The sequence below is a fragment of the Neolamprologus brichardi genome, chromosome 8, assembly GCF_056152115.1.
Source record: "Neolamprologus brichardi isolate AB-2024 chromosome 8, ASM5615211v1, whole genome shotgun sequence".
NCBI classification, from domain to species: Eukaryota; Metazoa; Chordata; class Actinopteri; order Cichliformes; family Cichlidae; genus Neolamprologus; species Neolamprologus brichardi.
Genome location: NC_142111.1, coordinates 7,215,193 through 7,241,615, shown reverse-complemented (window position 1 = coordinate 7,241,615; position 26,423 = coordinate 7,215,193). Strand labels below are relative to the sequence as shown.

At 40.0% G+C, this 26,423-nt stretch overlaps 2 pseudogenes; both read left to right on the top strand.

Moving 5' to 3' along the window:
- Window positions 1-5,687: 5,687 nt before the first annotated feature.
- On the top strand, window positions 5,688-6,768 carry LOC148101728 (uncharacterized; annotated as a pseudogene).
- A 95-nt stretch (window positions 6,769-6,863) lies between these two features.
- LOC148101727 (uncharacterized) lies at window positions 6,864-7,762 on the top strand (annotated as a pseudogene).
- Window positions 7,763-26,423: the final 18,661 nt, after the last annotated feature.

Sequence of the window (26,423 nt, the reverse complement as noted above, 5' to 3'; positions counted from 1 at the left end):
GTATAATTTAGCCCAATTCATTGGGGCTAAAGGAAAGAAGCACCATTACGCTTGATGTTAGTGAACATGGCATGGGTAACGTGTAGATCTGCAAAGGCACCATCAGTGCTAAACAGCAATTCTATAGGTTTGGGAGCACCGTGTTCTCCCATTCAGACAATCTTTTTTCAGCAAAGTTTATACTCACTTGAAGATAGTGCCAAAAACAACATTCTGAAAACAGCAGCATGACTTTGTACCAAAAGAGTTGAGTTGCTAAATTGGTCTGCCTGCAGTCCAGACCTGTCACCCACTGAAAGCACTGGGCCCATTTGGAAACTTGAAAATTTCACAAAGGAAGCCTCTGTTGTTGAACTGCGGAGGAGCTGAAATCCTATATCAAGTGAGAATAGAAAAACATGTCACTCTCAAAATTGTAGCAATTGGTCCCCTCTGTTTCCAAACACACACACACACACACGCGCGCACACACACACACACACACGCACACACACACGCGCACACACACACACAGTGTCGTTAAAAGAAGAGCTGATGCAATCGAGTGAAAAAACACAACCCCGTCCCAAACTTTGTGAAACATGTCGCCGGCGTCTCATTTAGAATAAACTTCCTTGCAGTTTCCACACTGGATGCGTTGTATACTGTTTTATATTAACATCTTACCCATCATCCCAACTTTTTGTAAACAGTGGTGACCCTATAGAAAGAAGAAAAAGAAGATCAGCATGTTAGAGTGCATTTATTATAGAGTGCTCTTGTATTACAGATGAGGGGGCATCTTGGCAAATAGAGGGAAAAAAAGAGGCGAGGAAAATGTTGAAGAGAAAGATGTTATGAAAGAAAATATTATGACAGAAATGGGGGATTAAAGAATCCACAGAGAGAAAGCGTTGCATGAGGAGGGGTGAAGAAAAAGGAGACAATGAAGAAATGTCTAATTGAATGCGCATAAATTAACACAAAAAAATCACACACTCACGCCCTACATCACTGAAACAGCTGACGCATGCCCTCTGGCACACTTTTGCCAAATCGCATTTTGTGGCACTCGTGAATCATGACTTCACATGTCACAAAAATCCTTCCCAACCTTTTACTCTCAGCTCTGTTTTCTATTTTTTGTGCTCTATCACAAAGATTCACACGACTGGAAACACCTGCAGTCTGAAACACTCCTGCTCCATTTTTTCAGAGTGAATTTAAAGCTGAACCAGAGCAGCTTAACTAACTTTTTAACTAGCTTCAGCTCATTTTTGTATGCAAAAGGCAGTAATATGGAACTATCCTACACAAAAGTTCAGTGACTCATCTGGACTGACCTGCCAGGATCCTGTCGAGACTCATTCTCTGTCTGTCTCTGTGTTATGATCGCACAGTAGTCAAAGACACAGACAGAGGCAAAGTGGGCTCTGGGCTCTCAGGGATAAACGCACTATACGCTAAGCTGGGCTCTTCTCTATGCTCTTTAGAAGAGGTATAACGTGGAGAAGTAGAATAGATAAGTTCTCTTTTTTATACCTTTCTTTGTCAGACTCTCCCTCTCATTTACAACAGCAGGACGCTTGACTGAAGTGCAGTTACATTATGAGAGAATGTATTGCTCTCCACTGCACATCTAGCTTTGTGAGAACCAGATGATTAGTCATTTTTCTTCATGCGTGGTGTAATATGACATGCTATGTCACTGTTCTCATATCGCCCAAAATGTTCAGGCTGAATATTGAGCACTGCTAGCTATAGCAGTTTAATTACATGATTTACATAATCCACAAAGACTTACATAAAGGCAGTTTCTCAAATTAGAAGACCATGTTTAAGGTATTTATGAATATCAGCATATAAATGGCAGAGATAGTAATCTGATTACTTTGTTTTAAAGTAACGAGTAAAGATAGGGATTACTATTGCAAAAAAGTAATTAGATTACTGTTACTATCCCGTAAGCACGCTGCGTTACTGCGTTACTAAACTGTGATTTTGTTTGTGAAAGTGTCTCATGACACATGCGACATCCGTGGAAGCAACAGATGTGTGCAGATCAACAATGGATAATATGGAGTGCGGGAAATTGCTTTGAGTTCGATTTCGTATAAAGTAACAAAAAATTAGCGTCCGCTGTTCACTATGCATGGGAAAAAAAATAAAATAATTTTTTAAAAAAAAAGTTAAACTTCAAATCTGAGCAAGCACCTAGCAAGCTGCCACGGGAATGTGAGATTCACAGAGAAACCCCACCACTGAACCCCCGCCACAGTGGATCCCCCGATTGACATGACTGCTGCAGCACCGGGTAAACCTCCACCTGCTCCACTCCTGCTAAACAGGTGAAAATAGATTTAAGAGCGACAGGACTATGTGTCACTTAATCTTTGATTTTATCTATTTTTTGCTGTTTTACTTGCATCTATTTGAAAGAATGAGTGTAAACACAAAACATTATTTTATTTTATATGCTGGAATATGCAGAAAACAGGTTTAAATGTTAAACAATTTCTTCAAATCAAAGACAGTTGCATATAATTTTTTTTTTTTTGATTAATGCATTGTGAATAAAATTAAAAGATTAAAACTAATAAAGCAATTTCTAAAAAGAGACTTTTCATTTGATTCAATTTTATATGATGGATTATGCAGAAAAAATAGAATTGGGCTGAAAGGTCTGTTGCTTTATTACGTATTCAGGTTTTGTATCATGCTTTTAAAAAGTAACTAAGTAACTAATTACTTTTTAAAATAAGTAATCAGTAAAGTAACGGGATTACTTTTTTGGAGAAGTAATCAGTAATTAGTAACTAATTACTTTTTACAAGTAACTTGACCAACACTGGTAACACAAGCAAGAACAACACAAGCATGCTGGTACAGGGCTCTAGACTGACTCAGTACCTGATGATCACACTGTGTGCTCCAACAAAAGCTAACTACCTTAGTAGGTCAACTGATGAGTTTACAGTGGGTGAAGATACACACACACACACAGTAGGGAGCAATGTATTACGCATCCCTTGAAGACTATATCATCCTTCCAGAGTTTTTATTAATTGCGCTTTGGAAAGCAGAAAAAGAGCTCCATGGGAAGTCTTTGCACTTTCTGTCATGTTCACTTGTTGTGTGGGACCTAAATGAATTTGTTAGTTTTGGGGAAAGTAATATACGCCCGTCTTACAACCCGTCTTAGGGACCCAGACATGACATGAAAAAAAGGCATCCACTTCTCCAAGTCCCAAGCAGCCATGGAAACAGTGTGTCTGTTATAGACCAATGCCGCATTTATTATTCAGCCAAATGACAAACACAGGAGTATGAAATTCTCAGGGCGAGGATTAAGAGTAATGAGCCTGCAGGTTGAAAACTTTGAACTTAAACTTTATTTATCATTTTAATTTGTCAGAGCATAAAAAGAGAAATAAGACCGGAGCAAAGGCAAGAACCATGAACGACCCAGCAGCAGTTATTATTTAGGGACAGAAACATTAATAAATGGAAAGAATAGAACAAAAATCAATAAAATCTAGACTCATCAAAATAAACTGCATGTAAAGGATGGACGTGGCTACCACAGTGTCACACACTGACATCATTATGTTGGTTCTTTGGAGCCAGGAATGATCGTATTTGTCACTTATTAACCAGTGTTAACTTTAACTGCATCTAACGAGTGTAGAAGTGCTTTGCACAGACAAATATAACAGCAAATGAGTACGAATGTGTAAAGTGGTTGGGTTCAGTGGTTCATATTAGCAGAAGGGAAGTCAATTAAGGCAACCGTTATCTTAATAAGGTTTAAAGTGTGACACAAACCCGAAATGGAGACAGTTGAGCTTCAAAGTAAAAGCTGCACCTTTTGAAACATGTTCACTACAGTTTCACTACAGGTCACGGACGGTTGGCAACTCAATATTTTACACCCAAGCACTGCAACCTGCTAGCAACCATAGTGAGATTTCTTTTGGTTTAGCATCTGCTTTGGTCAGGGAATGCATTTTTCCTCTACTGGTGGTTGCCATGAGTCACTAAGGGGTTTGTAAGCCTGTGTGACTGAGGCCAGAGAGATGCCAGCTATTCCAAAGATGGCAGTAATTGTCATTTTAATACTTACTTGTTTATTAATTGTTATATTTCAATAAAAATTAGGCTATAAGGGCTTGATTTGGTGAAAAAAAAGGTTTAAACTGCTTGCTGGAGAGTGACTTTTTGAACACATTAGCTATATATTTCCCCTTGTAATGCCGATATCATGGACTAACCAGGCAAAAACTCACTTGGTGTGTATAACATGCAGCCACTTTTGCCCTGCTGTAGCATTTATAAGTCTATAAGGACATAAACATATGTTCTTTTTCATGATATTGCTGTTTTCCTATTATTATTATTTTAAGTTTATTTAATTAACTGTCATACAGATTTCTATAAACAGGACTGCTATGAACAGAATTGCCAGATGACCACCATGACCCCAGCCCTCCCAGCTCTTTTAAAATTAGCTTTAGAGCTATCACATTATGTGTTTTTGGTAGGTTCTCTGTTTGTGTGTCCACATTGGAATAAAAAAACAAAATAGATGGCAACAACAGCCACGGCGGAATCATTCCCGACATTGAGATTACCGAAGGAGACGAGAACAAGCTGCCTCCGGAGGTCAAGTAGATTCCCAGGGATAGAAGTGACTGGAACAGACAGATGTCCTTACGAGGATAGAGCTAACTGGAAAGAGACAGAGGGAGAAAGAGATAGTAATGCACCTGGACAACAGATGGTTCATCAGCAGGTCTCGCTTTGTCCTCACTGACAGGAAATGGATTGCTGAAGGCCAGACTGTTACCTAATTACTACAGGGCTACACGCACACAAACAGAAAACAAGCACTGAGAGACTTACAGTCACATAAACTCACACACATCTGCACACACACACAACTATATATGAGTCATACTATACACAAAGCAGCAAAAATACACACATGGCCACTCTCATGCTTTTATATGTCAGGGTTCACCCTGCGGACTGAAGCACAGGGCACAGTGGAAAAGTACAGAAGGTTCAATGGACAGAATTGTCCAATTAGGACAACAAGTCACTTTAGCAAAACTTAGACTGAGTGTCTTAAAACAGTGTCTTCACAGGTCTTCAGCAGAGGCCAAACACAGGTTCAGATTGTGTCTCACAGGTTCAAAGAGTCTCTTTGCTTTGGCCTCTAGTAAATGGACCCATCCTCTTCTCAAACTTAGATCTGCACTCCAGCACTCGGACTAAGGCAGGCAACTTTAGTGAGCAGGATAAAAGTGGGTCAGGCATGATTATGGTAGAGGTAAAGCAGCTACCTTCCAACAGGTTTCCACTAGTGGAGGATAACAATTTGGCAATCTGAAGGTGGAGCAGCTTAAAAGCTGCATCGACAGCAGATGGGTAGCAGGCAGTGATGCCGGTAACGTGTTGCATAGTAACGCGTTACTCTGAGTATGACCACTTTTTCAGTAACGACTAATCTAACGCGTTACTATTTCCATAACAGTAGTCAGATTAAAGTTACTTGTCCAAACCACTGTGCGTTACTATTTTTTTAAGCAAAAAGATTTGGTTTCTTCTTTTCGTCTCGGCGGATGACAAACGCCATGAAATGTCACATAAGCAGGTCACGTTTCCCTCTCACAAGCAGCCAGCGACGTAAAAGAGTGTAAACAACAATGGAGGGAGAGAGATGTTTGTTCTTTAGCTGGAAATATGGTCACTATTTTGAGTTTCTGTCAACTAAAGATTTCAATATTAAGGTTTGTTGTACACTCTGTGTTGGCGAAAAAATGTTATCTATCTTCAAAAACACTACGTCAAACTTAAAGAAACATTTGGAGTCGCAGCACGGCACAGTCAAACTCACAGAGAGAGTCCCACCAAGTGGGCCGAAGCAGAGAGCCGTGACTTCCGCAGAAGGTCCCACACCCCCCAAACAACAAAAGTTGGACTTTGGTGCAAAACCAGTAAGTGATGAAGAATTGGAGAAGTTGGTCGCGCAGTATATTGTAGAAGAAATGCTACCTATAAACACTGTTGACTCGCCCTCGTTTCGTGCCATATTAATGCCGAGCTGCCTCACCAAACGACTTTTACTTCTTACTTGGAGAAGGAGTTTAGAGAAATGGAGAGAAATTTGAAGGCTGCACTGAATGAGATTGACTTTGTTTCAACTACCGCGGATATTGGACTGCTAACAACAGAAGCTATATGGGAGTAACGCTCCACTGGATCAGTAGAACCACATTAGAGCGCCACAAGGTTGCATTAGCATGTAGGTGAATTTGTGGTAGACACACGTATGATGTCACTGGTACAGAAATCGAAAACATTCACTCCTCTTATGGATTACTCAACAAAGTAGTTGCCACAGTTACTGATAATGGATCCAACTTTGTTAAGGCGTTTCAAGTTTATCATCCTGTCACGGAGTCCGATGATGAGACGGAGGAGGAAGAGTCCACCCCCAAAGACGATGATGTCACTTTTTCTGATCTGTCAGAAATCCTCTCGGCTGAGAATGAAAGTGATGGTCAGCTGTCTCTTCCCGCGCACCGCAGGTGTGCGTGGCACACTATCAACATAATTTGCACATGTGATGTGGAGAAACATTTATCAACCAATGCAGAGAGCAGGGCTGTGTATAGGAGCAGCACAGCAAAATGCACTTGCATCAGAAACAGTGGAAGAAATCAGCAAAAGAAAGCTCCTAATACCAACGTCCACAAGCTGGAATTCCTTTTTTTGATGCTGTAAAGAGAATTGCAGAAATCCCCATGGGTGAGCTGAATACAAAGCTAGGACTGAAATGCTTCAAAGATCAAGAATACCAGTTCCTGCACGAGTACTGCATGAAACCTCTGACTGCAGCACTGGACATTTTACAAGGCGACTGTCCATATGAAACTTTACTACCAACACTTGAAGTTCTGATGCAGAAGACCCAGGCTGTAAAAGATGACCTCTCCAGGATGACTGCAGGCCTTCCAGATGCCATTGTACAGGTACGCTCCATCTTGAAATTATGCACATTTTTTGCTTCATACAATTCACAAACATGGAACAGAATATTAATTATCATTGCAAAATAAGATTAAAACAATTAAAATGTTTATAAGTAACCTAAAACAAAATTAAATCCATAATACTGATCTCATATTAGGCATGGTTTGCAAGTAATTCAATAACATAATAAATTGTAGGCATAAAAATATCGATTATGTTTTTTAGGCTATTCAGACTCGTTTCGCCAGTGTGCTGGACGACAAAGATGCCCTTCTCGCAGCTGCCAGTTGTCCAAAATTCAAACTCCGATGGCTGAGAGAGGCAGGAAGGAGGGAGAGAGTAAAACAGCTTCTGACAGCAGAGTGTTGCACCACTGCTCCTCTGGCAAAAAACCCTGCCAGTGTGCCCAGTGCTACTACATCTAGCAGCCAAGGTGAGATAAACTTTTTCACTTTTGAGGCAGAGCCAGACGAGGAGACCTATTCTGCAGAAAAAGAAGTCATGGACTACCTGATGTCAGGCTACGACTTTCAGATTCTGCATAAGTTTTCAAGCATAAAGACAATTTTTTTTAAAGTATAACACTCCAACCCCATCAAGTGCTCCTGTGGAGCGACTTTTTAGTCTAGGAGGTTTGGTGCTCACGCCTACAAGAAATCGACTTTCTGACAAAAGGTTTGAGAAGTTTCTGTTAATGAGGTACAACCACTGGTTTACTCGCTCCACTCTACTGTTTCCCCCATAACATGCGATGACAACATATACTGAAAAAAAAAGAATGTGGAATCCAATTCAAATAACTATTTACAAGTAATTGAATTAAGTTTATCAAAGTCACTTAATAAACTTATTAAAGTTTTCAAGTTGATTAACTTAAATCAATTATAAGATTAGTCCAGAGTTACAAAAAGTGGACAATAGAGCTTACATGTGGATGGTATAAAAAGCATCTTAAGGGAAGTCAAGAAAGACACTATAAAAAGTATTTTTTGTTAAATGAAGTAACAAGACTGTCTTTATTTTCATACAAACAAGTATTTCTGTCAAGTTTTAAGTTCAACTTCAAATGTCAGGAGATATATTGTTGCTTACAATTATATTACTTATATTACTGTTAAAATACACTTCCAATAAAGTGAGTATTAAACCGGTTGATGTTATTATGTTGAGACAGTGGGGAGTGTTATTGGCAGCTTCTGAAAGTAACTAATAAAGTAACTAGTAATCTAACTTAGTTACTTGAAAAATAAAGTAATCAGTAAAGTAACTCAGTTACTTTTGGAAGGAGTAATCAGTAGTCTGTAATATATTACTTTTTCAAAGTAACTGTGGCAACACTGGTAGCAGCAACATCCTATGATAACTAGAAGCCACAATCGAGACTGCAAAACACTGGGTAGTTCGACGCATACCGACAGAAAGACAGGAGAGCTGGAGCAGCAGAGGTAAGGCAGGTACTGTGCCCGGAGAACGGGGCGACCATGACACTTTTCTTTCCCCAGAGTACATTTCAGCACAGAACTGTCAGATGACTCTTTATTTCCAACTGTCCCTGCGTGCCCTGCCAGACCTCCCTGCACACACAGTGACAGGACCGTTTACACACACAAGCACGCAGACACAGGCAGACACAGGTACTGTAAGCAGCAGTATACATAAGGGAGCAAACACATGCACACTGAGTTCTGCCATAAAACCCCTTTAGCAAGATAATTTAAAGTGCTGCTTGAAATGTCAATTAACTTCTTTAGCGCTTACTCATGCACATATATGTACCTTCAATTTCTTGTTGCTTTCACCACTGAACAGCATTCCTTTTACAGAAGTCACATGGACAATCATCTCTTTAATAATCAAATAACATTCTAAAGGTCAGTGGATGGATGAGGAAGCGATAAGACCAGAGGCGGGCAAGAGCCCAGCAAATATTGTTTTTATATTGCATGCTGAATATGGTGATTTGAATTATCATGGTATCCTCTCAGCAGATGCACATTCTGCCTATAAACTGTGACTGTTTATCTCCAAAGTTATCATTTATTAAAGTGAGATTATCTGATCTTTAGATCAATTAAGATTATCTCTAGAACTCATTGATTAAAAGTTGAGTCCTAAAAAAGTAGCTGTTTGAATAATTTTACAGTGTGGAGAGTCAGAAATGTTATGCTCCTTCGCAACCACATCGTGGTTTGGTCATGTCATGAATAACCACAATAACCGAGGTTAACTGAGCAGAGACACACATCGAAATATATATGTGTTGTATATATTTGTTGTAATAGTTCAAGGTTTTCCCAAACTTACTGTAGAATGTTGTATTGATATGCAAGATTTCATTGTGCTAAAAAGTGAAAACACAGGAGAACAGATGGGAAAGAGACACAAAAAAAAGAGGAAAGTGAAATTAAAGAGTAAGACTGTGCTTAAGATCAAGGGAAGAGAATAGAAGAGAAGATGCTCAACAAGCTGCCACACTGTTTCATCGCTTATTAAAAAACACATGTAAACAGTAAACAGAAAACAAAACAATCCGACATGGAACCCATTATCTTTTTTTAATTTAGCGTTCAAATGAAACGTTTTCTGTTTGACCTTTCAAAGAACAAAAGAAAACACACTAAAGTGGAGTTTAATGACACACAACAGGTATCCTTGGTTGAAAAGCTGTAGTAGTAACTTGACTCATTTTGCCCTTTCGGCGGTGAATCTTTAAACCAAATCAGCCTTCATTTAGAGCGCAGGAAGGAGGTTCGATGACACACCGCTGCCTCCAGCTGAGTGTTTCCACTGTGTCGCTGCTTCCTTGGCCAGCAGTCTCTGTAATGTGGCAGCAGCTTTTCTCAGCTTACACTCCTGGATTGCATGGTGACGCAGCCCGTTACAGCGTGTCAGCAACATCTCTCACTGAGAAAGTCTAACACAGTTTACCATCAAATACCAGAATGCACATGCAAAAACCACCAGTAAAAAGCTGCAGGCCTTTCAGCTTCCCCAGCTCCAGTCATTGTTAACTAGAGATGGAGACGCCCTCAAAATAGAGAGAGCTGCCGTCTCTTATGAAATTAAAACAAGCGCTGCTTTAGGTGACAATAACCGACTGCGGCCACAAGATGAAAGTAATATAAAGGCTGGATGTGCACATCAAGTGACAGCAAGGAGCTTTATGACACTGAGGTGAAAGGAGAGATAGCTTTACTTATGTATGTTTTAATTTCTGTCTATTTTTAGATTTAATAAGGCAAGTACTGCTTGCGTATTACTTATCTTCTTTTAGGTTTTAAGATTTTGGTAAATGGACTTATTCTTATAATCACTTCTAAACCCTATTTGTGCTCTTATGGCACTTTACACAACATGTCTCATACTACCTTTTATACAAGCACATCTAAGTGCTTTCTATCTGACATTCACGCTCCGATGAAATGTTGCATAAAGTGCAAAATATTCGTAAGCCTAACCTGCATGTCTCAGTATTGTGAGCACTAGATGTGAGAATGGAGAATTTGTTTTTCCCGACGGGAGCAGGCAACATTCAAATGTACAAAAGCCTTAGCTATTTGGATAATGACAAATTTTGTACTTTTCCCTCTGTAGAGAATCACAGTATAATTAATTCAAGCTATTGAGCTCTGAATGAAGTGCAGGTCGTCAACTTTAATTTAAGGGCTTAATGAAAGCTGTGCATTAAACATTTTTATACATATCCTTCCATTTTCACACGATGAAAAGTAATTTGAAAAATTACTGACTAGCATTTTCATGGTAAAGTGAGGACTTCAGTTCAATTCAATTTTATTTATACAGCAAAAAGCTGTGAAGACCTAATTCAATTCAACTTCCATTGGATAGCTATTTACTAAAATTGTCAATATGAGCAGTAAAGATATGCTAAAGTGAAGGGGGCCATTATTAGGCTGATAAACTAAAACAAGCCCATTATAGAATCACTAATTTTGCACAGTCATAAAAAGAAGTAAAGTCTAGCTAAAGTAGACAATTCTTTTTTGGTTAAGAAAAAGTGTGTCCAGACCACACTCAGGGAGGCAGACATCTCACTGTCAACGTCAACAATGAAGACAAATGAAACTAACATGAAATTGTGCCTGAATTGCGCGAAGATCGGAAGAAAAACAGAAATAGCTCATAATCTATAACAGTATGCCACATTATGCGTCAAACATGGCAGAGGTAGTGTTATGGTTTGGGCATGTATATGGCAGATAGCCGAATCAGGCCACTAGTGTTTACTGATTATGTAACAGCTGACAGAAGCAGCAAGATAAAATAGAAGCAAACTGTGATCTCTGCCAGGAGACACTATACTACTATATATTATAAAAATGCTCAAATTCTGTTAAATGCTGCAAAACCGATCAGACAGTCCTTCACAGTGCAAATGAATAATGACCCAAAGCAAGTCAAGAGTTTCTCAAACGAATAGAAATGGCACATTCTTCAGTAGCCAAGGCAATCACATGATCTTGATCAATAGAGCATGTTTTCCTATTACAAAATACAATGCAGAAAGATTGAAAAACAAGCAGCAACTGAAGATTCTGCAGTAAAGGCCTGGCAGATCATCAGCAGTGTTGGTCAAGTTACTTGAAAAAAGTAATCAGTAACTAATTACTGATTACTTTCCCCAAAAAGTAATCCAGTTACTTTACTGATTACTTATTTTCAAAAGTAATTAATTACTTAGTTACTTAGTTACTTAGTTCCTTTTTAAAAAACATGATTTACAACCTGAATAGGTAATAAAGCGATAGATCTTTCTGCCCAATTCTACTTTTTCTGCATAATCCATCATACAAAATGTAATCAAATTTTCAGTTTCTCTGTGAGTTTCCCATTACGTCGTAGCGCACTCGGTGCTTGCTTGGAAGTTTAGGGGTTTTTCTTCGCTGTAAAAAGAAGGCTTCTTCCCACGCACAACGGACACTAATGTTTTTGTCACTTTTTATGGAATCAAACTTAAAGTAAGGTCAGTACTTCCACGCTTTAAACGCTGCACGCTCATACTCTCTCCTGCACTCGATATATTATCCGTTGTTGATCTGCACACAGCTGTTGTCACAAACGTTGCACTCGCTTACGTCACTGTCATGAGACATTCTCGCAAAAAAATCACGGTTTTAGTAACGCAGTAACGCAGCGTTCCTACGGGAAAGTAACGGTAATCTAATTACCGTTTTTGCAATAGTAATCCCTTACTTTACTCGTTAGCTGAAAAAGTAATCAGATTACAGGGCAGTAATCTGATGCCAGATAATACAAGGGCAGTAATGTTATGCGTTACTGCCCATCTCTGATCATCAGTATTTAGTGATGTCCATGAGTTCTAGACTTCAGGCAGTTATTAAGAGCAAAAGCGATTTGTCCAATTAATTTGGAGCCTCTAAAATGTGGGGGTTGTGTATAAAAATGTCTGTAATTCTTGAACAGTTAATGCAAAATGTTAGTGCCATTGTCTTTTATACCAAGAGACATGAGTCATTGCCCTTATATACAATGTTATAGAATTTAACTGTCAAATAAATCAAAAAGTGTTTATTTGGTTTGCTGCTGATATACATACGAGAAGATGCAGTTAAACACAGAGTGCATACACATGATGAATAAATATAAAAGCCTGAAGCTTAAATATAAAAGATCACAGGAAGAGCACACCTGCCTGATAGTCATAGCTGTGACCGTGTGCATGTATTATATATATATCATTTTTTTTAAACAGACACAAACACACACACACACAGGCTACTTTTTATGCAATATTATTCATAGTTTTTAGTCATGGGGCTGGCACAGAGAACTGGAGAGTAAAAACATCACTGGAACATACTGGGCACTTCACAGAACTGCAGCACAGGCCTGTCAATTTCCCATCTGTTTGCAAACTATGAATATTTAAACAAACACACACAAAAAGACTGAACTTCCTGCCATGGTTCAACCTCAAAAATGTTTGACATTCATTTTGTGAACAAGCCCTCCCCCGAAAGTGCCACCAGGATGAAAGTACAGCTAGGTTTATGTATTATGAGCTTAATTAATTCTGGTGTAGGAGAGGTAAGGTGGTGTTAGCTAAATGGCTAATCCATTGATTGCTAGTTTTAGGGGGATCAGTTTAAATGATCAGGCACCAATAACATGAGTTGCCCCTGAGAACAGAGAAGTGTATGGATTTGGGCATGATGGAATGTTATTACTACCCAGGAATGCATCTCTATTTTAAAGATTAAGGTATAAAGGTAGTCGGAGGTTACCATGAACCATCTCTTAGTTATGCTCCTACAAGAACAGACTGCGGTTGGACTTCCTGTGATACATTGTGCACTCCGTCTCACCTCTTCACTCCTAACATGTATAAACCACTGAAGCACGTCATTATATTTTCATGTTCTCTCTTACTTACACTGTTTCATGTCTCCCTATGCGCTCATTTGCTGCCGCCCCCCCCCAAACTCTGCTTCTGCCTGAGGTTACTTCCTGTTAAACAGGTGTTTTTCCTTCCTACTGTTGTTTTCTCCAGAATACTGTAGGATCACCTACAGTTCACCCTATAGTATAAAGAACCTTGAGGCGACTGCACTGAACATACCTGGTAAAGAAAAAACAACAAAACAAAAAACTACCTGGTAGCAGAAGAAAGCTGTGTTTCATCCTCTATGGTAAGTTTTACTGTAATAAGATGACACTTCATAAAAGCTTTGAATGAAACAGCCTAGCCACTGATCAATCAGTTAGGAATTTAAAACACTGCTCTGCAGCACTAATGGAAGCCAAGAACTTAATAGGATGCATTACATTTGCTGAGATTAGTCCTAATGGCTGTTTTTAAAGAAAGAAAGAAAGAAAAAGCTGAAGATAAAAAATTATTAGCACACAGCAGAAGTGATTACGGGACATTTGCACAATGTAGAGGAGAAAAAAATTAAAGGGTAATTTTTAAAATATGCAGTGTTTTTGCACTTTTTCCCCTTAATGCATTTATTAGTGTTATGCTTTTTTTGCCGGATTAGTATAGTCAGACTAATAACCATAATACATTATTTTTAGTTTAAAAAAATAACAAAAAAAATTATAATTGTAAATGAGTGCTTTTTCATAATGCCAATTTGTCTAATGTGTGAGCGCCACTCAGCAGGTGTATTTTGCGGTGGCCTCCTTGGCATCTCTTTTACAGACGTACTACGGTCACATTAGGAGGCTGGAGGCTGTGACATAGAAAGGTGACGTCACTTGGACCTTTCCGTTTTACGCTTTTTCTCAGAGGTTGCTGGAGACATCTCGTTTTTCATTTTGACGGACAGAGTTGTTAGAAATTGTGTTGTGATGTCATTTTGCTAGTCATTTTTTTATTTTAATGATAATGGCATGCGTGTAATGCCTTCCACCTTCAAAAACATCTTGATCACAATAACTAACAGAAAAGAGAATACATTTATAAGGAAAAGAGGAGAAAAATGTTTATAGTTGTGCGAAAACACTTCAAGCTGAGAAGTCATTCAAAGTCACTAAAAGTCTCCTACAGGGCAATTTTACAATCCTGCAAGCATTCAGGCCCCAAAGAGGAAATCCAGAAGTAGGAGCTCCTTCTGCACGAGGGAGCAGCTACACCTATTTGTAATTAAAAGAGACCCTAACCCTTATCTGACCGACACTGCTGGCACTATTCTTAAAGGTATGGCATGCGATTTTATTTCTTTCAATGGTACAGCAGCTAAACCGTCATGTTATCTGTCATAATACCACAGATGTTTACATCCATTCTTCATGGGCATGAATTTCACTGTAATTTGGGACTTTAAATCGTTTCTTTGAACCGTTCTTTTTCCAAGTTGGAATGATTGTACAACAAAAGTCTTTAAGTGGAAATATTATCTGAATTTCAGGAGTGGGACCACACTTCATTCACGCCTCTTCTGGCCTCAGGATATATATGGCCCGTTCACCAATACCATCTCATTTTCATGCCCCACCCTTCTCCCTCCCCTTTTCCTTCTTTCTTCTCTTCTTCCTTTCATTCACTTCTCGTTAGTACATGGGGAGCTGCTGCCAGTCCCCTTCAAGGCCTTCCCCAAACCGCAGCACTAGTACACGGTCCCTCATCCATCATTGCTCATCGTAACTGAGCATGTGGTCCCAGCTGGTGAAAAACAAGAATTAGGTGCACAAGTTTGAATTTATTTTGAGTTTTCTCTAATCCACACAGTCAACAAATATATATATGTTGATCTCTTCCAAGTTTGCCTTTTTCCCCATCTCCATCCCCTCACCCTCAATCGATCATTGCAGAGGGCTGCCACTCCCTGAGCCTGGTCGTGCAGGACGTTTCTTCCTGTTAAAAGGGAGTTTTTCCTTTCCACTGTTACTATGTGCTTGCTCACACGGGATTGTCTGCGTTTTGGCATTTTCTCTGTATCATTATAGCATCTTTACCTTACAGTATACAGCACCTTGAGGTGACTGTTGTTGTGGTGCTATATAAATAATACTGAATTGAATTGAATGTCAATAAATTCTGTATGATGAGGCATGCAGACCTTGAGCTGTGAAATCAGAGGCTTAAAAGTTTGCAGAGAGAAGAGTAGTCAAATATCCAGCCAGAATCATGTCAGAAACTTGCCGATGGCTAACAAAAGAGTCTGGTTGCGCTGCAACAAGCTGAGGGCCATTTAACCAAATATTAATGGGTGTGTGTGTGTATACTTTTGAGCCTGTGTGGGTTAGAGAAAATCCAAAGTAAATGCAAAGTTCTGCACCCAGTTCTTCGTTTTTAAAGTCATTAAAAAAAATGTGTTATATGATAATCCACTCTGGAAAAAGAACAACTCACAGAAATCTTTAAAAGCCCAAAATTACAAAGACATTTATCTCCATCATGAGTGTATGTACATTTTTGACCACAGAAATAACTGTCAAAATACTCAGGTAAACTGGTGAACAAGCTGGTGAATTGTCTTTAGGTGTTAGGTAATGGATGGAGTAAATGTTTGGGGAAAATATGTTCCATAAAAAATTTAACCCTGCACATTCAAAACTTATGAATTGTGAGTGAAAGACCCATCTCGCTATTGCTGTACCCAGCACAAAGACGAGTCTTAGACAAAACAAAGTCTAGAAAAACTGTGAAACTTTAAGTAGGCTGACATTTGAGGCCTTATACATCAGGTATTTAAATAATTTCTATAATTTGTGCTTATTTAAAGAGGATGTTGTTTTCTAACTTAGCAACAAAGCACATTACATATGCGAGTAGTACTTGTGATAAGTGAACTGGGCTGTGTAAAATCTTTCACATTTTTCATCATTGTACCCAGCCTGTCACAATAACAGCGAGGATAAGAACTAATCTGTCAAGATGATACTGAGAGACATCCTTTCAATAGTCCTGATATGAAGCAAAGACAACGGGGGAAAAAATCCATTGACACTCAGACAAAAGACTTGAAACAATTGTACACTGACACTCATAAACGTGATCAGCTGCCATTGCACTGATGCCAGATTTTGTCCTGGTAAATGTATAAAGTCCCATTGCCTGCCAGGCTGCCAAAACACAATCCCATTAGCATGACATCTCTAAAGTGCATTTTACTCATTGGCACAATACATCCTAAATGTCAAGTCTCCTGTTAGTGTTGTAATAAGCCTCTCAGTTGCCAACTGGCTGCTGCGCCTCGCAAGCGGCGCTCAGTTTCAGCACCAGCTGTGCAGCATTAGCATTTGCAGCAATATCTGTGTTCCACCAGCAGGAGTTTAGCAAGCAATTATGGGCCCATGAGGAGGAAGGTGACATGGAGCCACTTGTCTCTCCTCAACACCATCGTGGTGGATTTTTATCCAAAAGTCAAACAAGTTCCAGCCATCAGACCAAACAATTTCAGCCTCACTATTAATGTTAAATACTATCACAAGTAGTGTCCCCTAGATATAGGTCAAACTTTTTTTGTTTGAGTAAAAAAGTCTTTTAGTTTGTGTAACTTTTTTTAAACTATTGGCTGCATGTCTCAGCCAAGCAGGTTACCATGTTGCTAAAACTGCTTTAACATACCAAGGCATGAGCTCTGTAAGAACTTCCCTTGTATTATCTGGCATCAACACACTAGTAGCAACTTCTGTAAGTTCTGTAAGCATCCCAGATTAGACTAGTTCCAGCGCATGGCCCAAATAACTACTGACCCTGTCACTGATCAGTAATTTGTCTGTTCTTGGAGTACGGTAGGTGCTCACCAATTCTGACTGGGGGACTCTATAACCATTACTAAAATGGTGCAAACTAGTCACGGCCAGGTCAGTGGGTCACTCAGATTGTTGCACATGTAATATACACTCACTTTTGTTAGGTGTATATCTGTCCGTTAATCCAAGTATGTAATCTGACAGTCATGTAGGAGAAAGCTTTTAGGCGTGAACACATGGTTAAGACAATTTGGCCTGTCTGAGTACATCTGTAACTGCTGATCTACTTGGATTTTCCCATGCAACCATCTCTAGGGTTTACAGAGAATGGGCTGAAAAAGAGGAAATGCCCAGTGCCTCATCAATACTAGGGGTCAGAGGAAAAAGCCCAGACTGCTTTAAGCTGGTAGGACGGAAACAGTAATTAAACAACTACTTGTTATTTACAAGGTATGCAGAAGACCATCACTGAGCATTGAACATTGAAGCTGATGGGCTACAACAGCAGAAGAGCACACTGTGTGCTTCTTCTGTCAGCCCAGAACAGAAAACTGAGGATACAGTTTGCACAGATTAACCAGAAATGGACAACAGAGGATTGAAAAACCATTGTCCAGTGTAATGAGTCTTAATTTCAGCTGCAGCACTTGTAAGATAGAATCAGAATTTGACACAATGCAAATGCATGGCTCTGTCTTGTATCAGTGCTGTGTAATGGTGTGGGGATATTATCTTGTCACACTTTGGTCCCTTGTTACCAGTTAAGGATCGTTTAAACACCACAGCTTATATATTAGTATAGTTTCCGACCATGTCCATCCCTTTATCTTCTGATGGCTGCTTTCAGCGCTATGCATGATGTCACAAACTGGTTTCTTGAACATTACAGTGAGTTCACTGTACTCACATGGCCTTCACAGTCAGCAGATCTCAATCCAACAAAGCACCTTTGGGATTTGGTGGAATGTGAAAGTCGCAACCAAGCAATTCTGCAGCAACTGTGTGATACTATCATGTCAATATGGACCAAAATCTCTTAGTGGAAGCTGCAATCTGATGAATTTAAAAAGCTGTGAAGGTTAAATTTCATTTTGGAGAAGATGACAGACTTAACGAAGCAAAATCTGTGGAGCAGCAGAGTCTGGTGAGCAAAGATTACGTTTTTACTCCGCATGGAGTCTCATGACACACCACAGTTTAGGTCGCATGTGCCGAATGTTTTCTCTCAATTTGTTACAACCTGAGCCTGAATTCATTATGTACAATCCAAGACTGTTAAAAAGAAAGAAGAGTAGCATCTGTCTAGTCATGCTCATCACCCCATTTGCTATTTTCAGTCCTCTACCAAAAACTGCTCTTACTGAAGGTCTTAGCTGGAGAGCCAGCATTTATTACAGGACATGAAATGATATTAAAGCTAGGTCAGTTAGGTCAAACATCAGTTTCTGAAATGAAGAAGGCAATGAAGCTGGTGTTTGAGGTTCATTGTTAGATCACAGAGAGACAGGCAACCTGTCAAAACAGGGCTTTCAAGAAGCCTTTAAATAAATACAAATAATTAAAATGCAACACAAAGTGTGGATTGGCCGTGCTTAAAGAAAGTATAGTTTTGATTTTTGTCAGCCGTGATACCTCATATGTATCAAAAATGTAAAATAAAACTTTAAAGTTAACCCTTAACCCTTTAAAGTCTGAACTATAAAATTTGTGTCTATTGAACCTTTTTAACATTTTTTTCAAATTTGAATTTTTTTATAATTACTTAATAATTCAATTTTAGCTTTGAGTTTTAATTTGTATCATATTTGCTACATTTGTTTCCACATTTCTTGCTTAAAAATGTATTGTGCCATTTTTTTAGGTTCTTCAGGGCAGACTTTAAGATTTCTACATCAGCACAATGATGAAGTCTCAAAAACTCACATAAACTGGTGTATCAAATATGATGCACTAGATATTAAGGGATTAATAACTTGTCACGGTGCTTTTGTTATTCCTTTAAGTTCCTGCAGTTTCTAAGAACATTTGTCTTCTACCGTTTTAGTTTGATGGAACAAACCTCGGAAATATTCAAAGATGATAAAGGTCTTCTTTAATCATTGCAGCCCAGTTAATGTTACATTTAAGGCTTTAAGTGCTGTAGCGAAGCAAAACACTGCAGCTTAACAACCACAAAAGCTCCGAGTTGGCCCTGATAAGCTGCATCAACATTTAAGCGATTTTCAACCGATGGATAGCCTCTTTCTGACCGTGGTCAGTACGAGCCGCCTGGAGTGGACCGGAAAGAGGTGCACTTCCAACAACAGCCTGGAGGAAAGCCAAGCGTTGCCACGGTGACAGAGCTGTGAAGAAAATCTCTTTGTATTGTTACCAAGGCAACAACTGTGGATAGGTGGGGAAGAAGGGAAGGATAGATGGTTGGCAAAAAAAGGGGGGGGGGTGGGAGTCAGGGAGGGAAGAGAGAGAAAGAAGGGAGGAAAGGGAGTCACTGGGCAGAAGAGGGAATGTAAAAATAACAGGAAGGAGGTGAAAGAAAAGGTGAAGCATGATGAGCTGTTGTCTGAGGGAAGAAGGCATGAGCTCACGCTTTATTGTTCCTCCATCTCTGCCTTGTTTGGGCAGGATGATTCTCGACTGCGTGGGAGAATTTACAGTTTGCTGTAACCTCATCCCAAACAAAGTTACTCAGCAGATTCTTTTGAGTCAGATAGATGCAGCAGCGCTGCTTTGAGACGGAAGCTCAGATAGGACAAAATGAGTCAATGGTTCCTTTACCTGGAGGCACGTTTAGCACCTCTCTGCTATGGCTGCCTTTTCTCACTATTGCACGCCGCTTCTTCCTCCTTTCCATCTCCTCTTGCTCTCTTTGTCTCTCCGTTTTCCTCGCAGCAGAGAATTGAGTCCAAGATTTTTTTACATTTCTTTTTGCTGCGACTTCAAAACATTTTATTGGAGTAATTTTGATAACTTTTGAACTGTGTTGCTCCAGGGTTTCACTAATTCCCACTGTGTTTGAATAGATTGCATAAATCTAGCAGGGGAAAAAATAACAGTGCTTCTTCTCAGCATTTCTCAATTCAGCATGCGTGTGTGAATGGGTGTGAGGCACAAAATAAATTAATAAATGGAAAAAAAACCCCAGTCTTTTAAGTGGCTCCATTGCAGCTTTATCTGCACCATAATAAATATGATGAAGAATGTAATAAATTTACATTGTTGCAAGGCCAAAACATTCCTCAGTCGACAGAAAGACTTGATAGGGAGAGGATGAATGACTTTATTCCGCTACGCTTCCGGATACATTTGAGTTATGTATGCAGATTTATGCAACCCTCCCTCTTTGAGGCTGCTCGTCACTCAAAGGTAACTGGAAATCGCCCCAATTCTGCACTTCGTATGCAGAGCCTCGCATTATAATGTGCATGAGGGAGCGATTAGAGGCAAATTGAATCAAATCAAACCCCCTGAAATTGCACAGAGATTGAAAAGATCCGAAAGGAAAGGTGTGCGTTATCCAAACAGCAACTTCTGCATCTCATCTTTACTGATGGACTGAAGACAATCAGTGATTTGGCAGAATAGAGGACCTCTGCTTGTCGGCCCCTTTTATAAATCTGCTGGTACAAATTCAAACATCCATCGCTTTGTCCACACGAAACGTGTCCTTTTCCCCCCCACAAAACAATCAGGCCACTGGAGTGACAGAAGCACAGCGGGAAAGCAGAGGAAGCGCTGCCTCGGCTCTATAATTGACATTCAAGGTAAGAAGTCGGAATATTCAAATGTGAGTAAGCTCTGTTATCTCACTTGGGAGTCGGCAGAGATTAGGGGATAGGTGAACGAGCGGCGCCCGGGAGGTATCACACTGCTTAAACTCCTCGTATGCAAACACACAAATTTGCACGAGTGCACTCATGCGTGCTCTATCACAAACATGCACCCGCGCAACACCAGACTGGCAGTCAACCACACTCCTACAGAGACGTTTCTCTAACACACACACCTGCACTCAATCACAATAGAAACTTAAATGAACACACACTTTATCTCTGTATTCTTATTACACATGTCGTGCTTGCAGGTAGACTGGTGAGTGAAGGCTATTAGCTCAGCAGAGTCTTTCCTGCTGTCTGTTTGGGCTCAACTACAAAAGAAGGATCGCTGTTTCAAATCGATACCGCTGTGGCTGGATGCTGGCTTTTATAAAGAGAAAAGTTTGTATTACCTTTCAGCTAATATCCCATTCTAACAGCCTCTTCCTGCTCTCGCTCTTGTGTGTTGACTTACTTAAGTAAATACATAATTATTATCCGCACAAATCAGACTTAAAGCTACTTTCAGCCGCTCCTTTCTTCCCAAGGGGTCGACACAGCGGGTAACCCATGTGTTTGATTGGGCTACCGTATGTTTTTCCATCTTCATTTCCTCAAAAACAAGCTTTCTTTTGCCAAAATGACCCTGCTGTGGAGAGCACAAACTGAAAGCGCCTCTCATCGCCCCTCTCAAACGCTCACGCACGTGCAGAGGCTGCTTGAGGCCCATCTTCTCTGCAGGCCATGAAACTGATCCGCAGGCCATCCCAGCTTTTGAGACGCTCACACAGTTCCACCGAGGCTTACTGGGAAGACAATGAAAGCACAAATAATCATGCAATCGTGTAACACACACACTCTCACACACACACTCACACAGTGTAAACACCTCAGACCTCCTACTACCAATGCGCTACAGGAATATATGGTTTATTCCTTCACATTGTTTTTGCTTTTCAGCTGTTTGAATACAGGAAAACATTTGCACAAATGAAAACACATATTATATATTAATGCAAAGGTGAGACAAGGAATGTAGCGCTATATGATTAAAGCATGCTAATTTGCATTCTGCTGGTTGTGTAGTTCTTCAGCGTATGCCAGGAGCCTTAATCGTGTGATGCAGTATGTGTGCATAGCTGGTTTCTGCTTCAGCTTCTCCCCATAATATGCAAAAATAAGGCGTAGGGGAAAGTGTTATATAGGAAGTAATTTCAGCATCTCAGTTAGGTTTACAAATACACACTGAAGGACTGATGAAAAGATTGGGTTCTCAAATTTTTATTAACTAAGTCCCAATTTGAGCCAGCAAATGTAAAGTAAATGTGGTTTATCATTGTTTATAATGTGTCTGTGCAGAGAATGATTATTTATTCTTTCATGAATTCTGTGATGCTTGTCAGGGCCAGGGTAAGTTGGGTTACTCTTCGTTTTTGGTTTCTTTCAGTGAATCTAAGTTGCAGGTGGACGAGTGGATTCCTTGTGGTCCTGTTCTTTTTGCACCTCCTGTGAATCAAAACGGGTAGCCGTCAGATCATCTTGACTTCTGTAGATGTAACAGGGCTCATTGAGCTAGCAACCAATATCCCTGCTTCTTTGCTCCTTACCTTCTTTGTCCATCTGCCTTCCAGTTTTTACCTCTGTGTGCTTGGATTCCGTTCCGTCACCTGTTCGCTGCTCCCAGGTGATCTGCACTGCCTCAAAGGTTAATGGCTAAAGAGAAGAAATCACCTGGAAGACTTACCTGCACGACCACTCATTTAAAACCCGCTCTCCACCAGACATACCCCCTACTTTGCCTTTGCCTTCCTCGCTATCAAATAAACCGATCTCCTCCTTTCCATAAACACCATGTGATTCCACGTGGACTGCAGCAAATCCTCTCTCTCCTCCCTCTGCAGAGAACCTATTGTTGGTCCCATTACAGTGAACTCGAGCTCCTCTTTACAGTCGCCTTTGGCACTATTATCCCCAACCATACCAAACATGACCCTCCTGTATTATAATATGACATTAACTGTGCACGATACTGGAGTGTTTTTTGCAGGCAGTTTTTTAAAACTGCTGTCTGACATCAGGACATGATGCCAATGTGTAAAACTTAAATGTTCAGTGTACAAGTCTTGACAATTTTCTTGTAGTTTGATTTCCTGCCCAAAAAAGAACTTACACTGGCACTAGGGGAAACAGCAGTTTGAGATGGTGGTGCGACCAAAATTATTGCAACAAATTTGCAATCTTGTTGTCTTGTTGGTTACATAGAAGACAGAGACCAGATTTGCGATCACTCGCAGTGGTTGGTGTCTTCAAAGAGACTTTGATGCATCAAGACAGCAATTACAGCAATCAGGTGGAGCTGGTTTGTGATATTACAGTGATTAACTGTGATAAACTGGTATAAAAGCAACTCTTTTGCCACCTAGATACAAGGAAATTCACACTGAACACAAACCCACATTACCTACTTACATTCAGGAACAACCAAAACCTGCAGGATGGCAATCAAACTGTAAAATGACAGAGGTGCTCGGCATGATTAAGCTTAATCACGTGTGTTGAGTGCCAAACCATAATCATAAAAACATAATATTCACATTTAATTTTAGTTTAAATGTAAATATTATGTATGAGTGAGTGGTGAGTTGTTGGGTTTTTTTTATGTTTTTTAAGGTGGCCCTGCTACGCCAATTCAGAATAAATACACCCACCAAAATTGGATATGGTTAAATTATTTATTATTCCAAGTTAAGCAACAGTTTAAGGAAGAAGTATTAACTTGGAGAAAGGTGCTACTGTAGTCTCCAAGCATTTGTCTTCAAGTACTTCTACTGAATTCAGTTGGGAGGCAAAATGAAGCAAACAAACCAAGCAACGAGGTATGAAGTGTCAGGAGTTTTGATTCTTGTTAAAAAGGTGAGAGGACCGAAGCACCCACGAGTTACCAATTAGAGTTTAAAAAAATACTTCCTGCCATGACAGCAGTGACAACAACCTGTGCACCACAGTAACAGGGAAAACCGTAAAAACAGCAATAATAACATGAAACACACCGATGACATTCCACATCGAGTCTGACAGAAATATTTCTCAGGTCTGGCTCGCTGTGAAGAAGTCAGACTGTGACTTCATTGTTGGCCTGTTTTAATGAGGTTTGCTGGTATAGGGGTAGAAAGTGCAGGTAGATCCAAAGATAATGAAGGCCCTGTAGTTAGCTTTTCTTCAAATTAAATGAAATGACTTAAATGAAAGGTCTGTGCTCGCGGTGCGGCGGGGAGGAGAGAAATTACAAATGACAAGAGTCACAACAAACAGGGTTAGATGGCATTTTTGTGGAGCGGCTCATTTTGATAACTGTGCTTCGAGCTATTTAACACAGCCTGCCTGCTTTTCATCACTGCCATCACAGCAAAGAATCTTGGAGCAAAGAATTCAAACAAATCCTCCTGAGTGTCTGGAGTTTAAAAGCACACCTTTTATCATTCTCACTCAGATATTACTCATGAAGTAGTCAGTTGCTCTCTGTGTCTTCACTTTCTCACTAAGTTGGTAATTTACTGTCAGTTTTTGTTGGATTGTGAGTCTACACAGACATACGACGTGCGACTATATTAAGGCCATGCTGTGGACACCGCTGGTTTCCGTTTTGTCTATCAGGACACTCTACAGATTCATAGTGGAAAACAGTAGGGCTGTGCGTGAAGCCTGTGCTCTGCCCATGTTGCTCTTGTGCGTTTGATTTGAGAGTGAAGACCATTACACATTTTCCAGTTTTTCATATGCAAATCAATTTGGCACAGTGTCTATCAGCTCTCTGAAATAATGGTCAAAGTGAGCTTTGTGCAGACTGTAATCAGCTGACCTGTGCCGTTCCTGCTGCTGCTCTGAAGTTTACTGCTCTCTGTAGATTTAGAGTAGAGTAGAGCAGAGTTAGCATATCTCAGTTTGTTTTGCAGCACATTTCACAATATGAAAAAACATAACTCCACATCATATACAGAGCCAGTATCAGATATCAAATGTCACTGAGCGGTACCTACCGTCTAATCTTTCGCTCCTTTCTTGTTTTTTTGTACATCTCTTTTTCCATCTCTGCGAAGAAGTTATCTCTGATTCCTTTCCCTCCCAGCTGGGCCTCTAGCTTGCAACAAACTGCACACAAATACTTTGTGCGTTTGCTGATATTCGTTGAGCTGATAGAAATGTTCCATTTGAAATAAGCTGCCGCTTAAAAAACGTTTTATGCTCGCCTCTCAACGTAGCGCGAGGTAAGTGCTGAAGTACCAACACGTTGTTCTGGCTCACTTTTACCCCGGAGCGCACTGCTATAAATGATTTGTGTATTTTTGGGCCAAAGACCCAAAATACTGGGTCAACTCAAAATTTTCAATTTATTTTGTATTCATGATTCTTTCCGTTGCATTATGAAGACATTTTAAGTTCAAATTTATACAGATTAGTTGGTTTAGTTCTTTTTATGTGTCTGAATTTATTTGGATTTCTGGTTCATGTCTTCTTGTCTTTGTCACATCTCTGCGTCTCCTCAGTCTTTCTCATTGCCATGTCTGTTTCTCCCCCGTATGTCTTAGTCTGCGTCTCAGTGTGTTTCCTGTTTTATTTTGACAGCCTCTCGTCCCTGTTCAGTTTCACTTCCCCCACCTCATTGGTCGTGTCCAAATTCATGGGCTGCATCCTCCTGAGGACCCGGCCTTCGCGGTCTACATGGGCCGGGTCCTCAGAATGTCGGGTAGGCCGGAAGTAAACGGCTGTGAAATTGGACGGTCTAGCCTTCTGATTAGCGTCACCGCTGTCTCGGTGGAGTTAAATATACTCGGCCGTCTGCTCCTTGCTATCTAAAATATAACAGGACACTGGCGTAAATTCTCGACTGTCTCACACTTCTGTTTAATCAGTTTTCTGTTTGACGTTTAGTCAGCTGTGTAAAAACCAAGGAGGAACCCACCCGAGGGATTAATAAAGTTTTATCTAATCTAATCTAATAACTTTAATCTCAGCCAAACCGATTTACTCACGAACAAACAAAACACTGAAAAAGGCCCAACAATAACATTTTTAGGTTGTCTAAGTGACTTATATATTACGTTTAGCCCGAGCAGCGAAAGTCCGCGGTGATCTGAAAATGATGTGCCGAGAGTTGTGCCGTTCTCGGCCGCATCAGTAACCCTCGAGCTCCCGGCTAGCTGTCGAGCTGGTGGGTAGCGGACGTCTCCGAAAACGTCGAAGCACTTTTGCAAATATGCGATATCTTGATAAACCGAGCAGTTATTTGATGTTTACACAGCTACTTTCTCGCCTGAAAATATGTTAAAAGTTTATTTTGTGACCCAGAAAGATTAGTATGAGTAATTTTAAAACTTAGTAGCGGCCGCCATTGTTGGAAACTGGAGTTTG